At 30.7% G+C, this 6,000-nt stretch overlaps 1 protein-coding gene across 1 annotated transcript in view; it reads left to right on the top strand.

Annotated features, from left to right (window-relative positions):
- Window positions 1-619: 619 nt before the first annotated feature.
- Window positions 620-6,000, top strand: part of LOC144850839 (forkhead box protein F1-like) — a 73,338-nt gene continuing 67,957 nt past the window's right edge. The window contains exon 1 of the transcript XR_013614123.1: window positions 620-974. The gene's annotated coding sequence lies outside the window, so the exon portion shown is untranslated. The remainder of the gene's footprint in view (window positions 975-6,000) is intronic.

Here is a 6,000-nt window from a genome sequence, read left to right as displayed (position 1 = left end):
CCGACCCATTGTCATCAATGTTTAAACGCGCGCGTACGAAAGCCGAACCATTTTCATCAATGTGTGAACGCGTGCGTACAGAAAAGAACCGTTTTAAATCGATGTTTGAACGCGCGCGTAATTGTTGCCTTCTTCCTCATGTGATTACATCCGGTAGACAATGAGTTTTATTTCAGGGAACGTGCATGAAATAGGAGCATTTATGTTCATGCTTGCAGACCTTGACATTACTCCCGGATTTGTATGACTAATAAGCTCCTCGCAATAATAGGCCTACCCCTTAGTTTACTTGAAATGACCCTCTTGGCCCCAGTACCATAACATAGTGACGGGGATGCATAATGCTCTGTCTGTATTGTGTGATTAAAACGCAAAGCTTGGTTATTGATGGTATGGCCTATAGAAGCTAACCAATGCTTATAATACATGCAATTGAATCATTTTAAAAACACGCATGTCTACAATGATGATAACGAAATATTTGATTTAAAAATGTATAGGCCTAGTTACTACACTTCATTAAAATAAATAATAATTAAGGCCTTATTTCTGGTCCTTTTTTTAGTTTGTTAAAACTGTGTTATTTATGTTCAAACGACGAAAAAAAAAAGTAAGCTAAAACTTAAAAGCAATTTGTCGTTATTTATTGACAGAGGGAGGGAGGTAAACAGCGCCGTCGGCAAACACGAGCGTTCTTTGAAACCATATTGAGAGATTCGCTGTTTTCAACGCGTTTCATATCTACTGTACTTTCAACCTAATGAGATATTAGTTATGATTTGTGCGAAGCTGTCAAATGTCGTTAGAGTGGCATACCCAGCCAGTGTAAAGACACATGCTTGTCGAAACCCTAGGCCTAAGTAGCAACGACACGAACCTCGGGTCAAATGAACTTTCACGCGGCAACCGTTGACTGACGAGACTGCATGGAAGAAGAGATCTTACCTGCCCAGGTGCGAGAAGCTTTGAAGGAGGTATGCATACTTTTCAGTATAAAACAATCACTATTACTTACTAGTTCATCATTATTCATAAACAAAATTGCATTTACACTGAATACTTTATGACCACAGCTTCCAATTGATGGAATAACATTACTGTAATTAATATCGACAATTTGTTCTTATAGGCCCATATTTTTTACTAAAAAACAATGGCTGACTTTTATAGTGTAGCTTAGTTACAACCTAACAAATTGCGCCAACAGTTAAATTCAATTAATTTTATTTCGTCAAGTTGTTCTTATCAACAAAAACAATATATCAAACGTGTCATCAATGTACTTACTAAATTATTAATATTTTTATATTATAATAATTATTATAGTTTCTATACAGTATAATTTAATTTTGTACCGTATCGTCAGTATATTATACTTTTAACACCATAATAATGTTTGTGTTTATAGTAGACACTTTGTATTTAAGTTATTGTTTTCATAAGTACTAGTAATATTGTTTATATTAGTATTGCTAGTATCACAAAATAACCATTTTATTTTCGTTATTATAGCATTGTTAAATATTTATTTATCAACTCAAAGTTTGCTTAAATAATAATACTATGATAATATAGGTGTTGGTTATAGTAAGGTCATGTTGCTACAATTGCTTATGAAAACATACCGCCATACCAAAATACCGTACGTTCACAAGCTGATAATGGTAGTGTGTACGCGCGCGTACAAAACTTGATATTACAGTACCGTAATGATATTATGTACGCGCGCGTACACAAGCTGATATCTGTAATTTTGTGCATGTGCGTAAACTTTTACGTGTCTTTTATTTACCGACACGTATGATACTACTAAACTATTGAATAAAATGTAGGCCCCTAATCAAAGTATTTTTTTTGAGTATCACTTATAAGTTCGTTTGCGTATTTCAAGCTTAGGCCTACAACATAATCGTAGTTAATTGTTTGAACTAACGGTACTATATTATGTAAGCTCATAAATTATCGAGTGAATTCCATGATTCGATTTGATATGTTTACCTACTTTTTTGTAGATCGGGGTGAGAAGTATTTCTGTTTTTATTTATTTAAGGGTTCGACATGCGACAATGTCCTTCATACGGGCTAGAGTGTATTGTTATAGGAACAATTGGCCGTCGACTGCAGAGCGGTGATTTTGTCTGTAACCCATTTGATCCGTCGTTACTCTTCTGAATTTATACTTTTGTAATCGATTGTTGAGTTGTCACTTGACAATAGCAAATCGCCTGATTATTATGTTAAGCACACAACGGTACTTTAGTTTGTTTGTTATATATATTGTTGTGCTAGAATAAGCAATTAAACGTGTGTTTAATACAGTGCTAATTAGGTAAATGTTTAATAATAATCTTTGTATTGTAAACATAAAATAGGATTATAACAATTACATCTATTAGGAATAAGTTAAACTGACTATCGTGCTACTTGAACGAACTATACAACCAAGATAAATATTCATAAGCTATTGATGTCACCGTAATACATAACAATGCATTACGTAATAATATTTTGACTTATAATATATTGGCCTTGTATAGGTTACTCATTAATAATTCATACAAGGCCTAATGGAATATCGTACAGTGTCATAATTATTATAAGACATATACTGTACTATCATTGACTATAAGACCGACATAGGCCTAAATACTTTATTAAAGATTAATTTATCAGAAATTATAACTGTATTGTCACATAATGATGTAAAATATAAAATGTGATACTCGCCTCCTCGTCACAATCAATTAAAACATCTACAAAAAACATTAATACAGAAAAAAACACATAAAAGACATATAGAAAAGTTACATTATCATTTCATTATTTATTCGGTCTATTTCAGTATATACATAACAAACAAAAAACTGAAATTGGGGAGACCAGGGTCAACCTAAGTGAACTTAAACACTGTAGCTGAGTTGAGTCGGTTGACCCAACTCAAGTCAGTTTACACATAAAAGACATAAATACAGTTCTAAAGCGAATCAAAATGAATGTGAACCTTTTTAACGAAAAAAGGATAAACAATGCTGAACATCACAATTATTATTAACTGATTGGGTCAGCTTATTAATTAACATAGCTATTAAACATTGTTCATCATAAGCTATTCTGATTACATTCTTATGATGGTTTATATTCTAATAACTGTAAATTTATTTTCAAATTTTCAATCAACTAAAATTTAATTTGTCCGATTTTGTCCGGATTTACAATTTGTGTTTCTTTATTAATTTGTGAAATATACACTTAGTTGTTATTTGAATAGACTTTCCGATTTAATTGCATCTTCTTCTTCAAAACTATGCCTAAATTGTACATTTTTGCCTTCGTCAGATTTTCGTGCATCGCATATCCATTATCACCTTCGTTCATAGAATGAATAACTTTGTTATTGTAGCAAAACTTATATAGATTATTGTTTTTGCAATGTTACGCCTCATGCAGATCGCTGATATTTTATTAATGATCAATTGTCAGTCGTTATTCAAGCTTAACAATCATAATGTACTTGACTAATTTCAAGGGGTTTTCTTAATTTTTTCTTCAGCCATTTGCATTCTTTATTCATTATTTAGCAACCATAGATGAACATCCCTTAACTTCGGAATCATTAAATGTCTCTCCTGTAATTAATGTATAGATACGATGTTAAATATACTGTACTATACAAATATATATTTTTTCCGTCTTAAACAACCTCGAACTTTGTAACTTCAAATTATTCATAATAATATATTATATCTGACTCTGGGTCATTTTCAGACAAGCACTTTGGACTTTTAATAGAATATAGTATTGACCAATCATTCTCATTTCAGTATTAATATTATCAAATATTATTATTTCCTTTATATATCATCTTTAAATATTAATATCACATATTGTATTCAAATTGTTATTATTATGTTCTATTGGTTAACTACATGCTACTGTCAAAGGGCAAAACGAATCTGTAAAGTTTGAAAATGTAACGAGGTTGAAAATGAATATCACTTTGTTTTAGTATGTCCATACTACAACGAAGTTAGACACTCCTTTTTAAAACCTTATTATTTTAATCAACCAACAAATAAAGAGTTTATTTTACTAATGACAAACAAAAAGAAAAATGTAATCAATAGCCTGGTAATATTTGCCTTTTTCGCATATAAAAAGTAATTATTATTAAATATAAAACTAATTATTTTTCTGTTGCTACTACTTAAATGTTATAATATACATTATTTTCTATTATTGTACTTGGGCCAGTGGCCTACATACTATTGAATAAATGAATGAATGAATGAATGATAGCTAGTACCAAATGAAATGAATGAAAATTAATGTAGTTTGAAAAAACGAACGACACTAAGTTGACAACTGAATAACGACCAAAAATTCATCAAAAACCCCTCTAACTTGAAATTCAAAACTGCAAACGACTAACTAATAATAAAAGTTGCACAGAACAAAAATGAATGGAAATATCTTGTAAGGTGTATATCTGACCCAGCAGCCCAGGCGGAGAATACATGTACTCTCGGTGACGAAGTTCTAAAGTAAGTAAGCACGCGAAGTAGTTTTGCATCAGAGTTAAGTTTGGTCAAATATTTTGGAAATAATTCTGACGTAATTGTACTAAATTGTTTATAATGACAAATAATGATATGACATTTTCCATTTATTTTTACATGTTGTAACATGTAATACAAAAGGAAATATGTAAAGTAATGCAATAATAGGCCTACTACAAAGTTGTGAATTGCATGATGAATTAATACCAATATGAAATGTATACAATTAAGAAAGTATAGTTACAATATTGTATATTTGTTCAAGATGCGATTAAAAATGAGATAGCAAACAATGAAAAGAAAAATAAATCTTTTTTTAAATATCATAATACATTATTAACAGTATTTGTTTTCAAGTGTTTAAAAGAATGTTTAAATGGCACGTTAAGTAAGATAACAAGCTACAATAATATTAAGTTGATGTCAAGTATGGTTAAGAATTAATTACGAACAATAATCTATAGTCGTAATTTATGTCCCGAATGCTAAATACGATATCAACAAAAAAATATTTTCACTGTTCCTTCACTAAACATCCCTGATATTTAATATTTCGGACACATAATTAATGTTTAAGGTCTAGAGATTTTAATGAGCTGTCTGTGTCGTCACCAATATATCGATTTTCCAAAAAATCAATAAGCGTGGTCTGATGGTATATAGCTAATATAATTTGAAAAAAAATCCTTGAAAATTGTGGAGGTTACATAACATACGTTACAAAACAAATCATTTTGCGAAGTTATATACTGTATGGTACAGTGGAAAAAAGGCATCAAATACAAATATGGAAAAGCATAATACTAAATAGTGATCATGCAAAATATATTACATTTAATTGAATACAATCCTTTTAATAATATTGGCCTATTATATTTTTAAATCACTGAACTTTCCTGCTTGATTGTTTGTATAGGCCAGTAGAAAGTAAAAAAAACGAAATAACCTGGTTAGAATAGACCTAACGTGATTGTATGTAGATGAACAACTGTATCCCTTATACAATAGTAAATCGAAAAATTATTGACACAAGAATTCCACCAGAACATCAATAAACTGTACATTGTATCATATCGAGTGTGACATGTTAGATGTAAAGAACTGCGCGATGAAAGAAACACATACATTTTTATTTGGTTATTCGTTTGTTAAATTATGAGGAATAACTCATTCCTTGCGTACAGTAGTACCATTTTTGTTTGAAGTTGATATAATAACATTAGTTTTATTAATTATCGTAATTGCAATGTTAGCAGAGAATTACTTAAGTGTTTATCTAAAAGCGTTAAACATACCAACCTGCACTAATTAGCCACTTAAGTAATTATAACTACGGAACGTATATACCGGTATAACTTACCGTATTGCATTCCCTGCCTGCGATTCATTGACTGTGCCTGTCTCTGTTTAGCGAAGTGTGCGGCTCATGATGTTCCGTTAGCAG

This window comes from Antedon bifida, chromosome 8 (genome assembly GCF_963402885.1).
Source record: "Antedon bifida chromosome 8, ecAntBifi1.1, whole genome shotgun sequence".
Classification (NCBI taxonomy): domain Eukaryota; kingdom Metazoa; phylum Echinodermata; class Crinoidea; order Comatulida; family Antedonidae; genus Antedon; species Antedon bifida.
The sequence above is the reverse complement of the archived record's forward strand: the minus strand, read 5'-3'. Positions and strand labels throughout refer to the sequence as shown.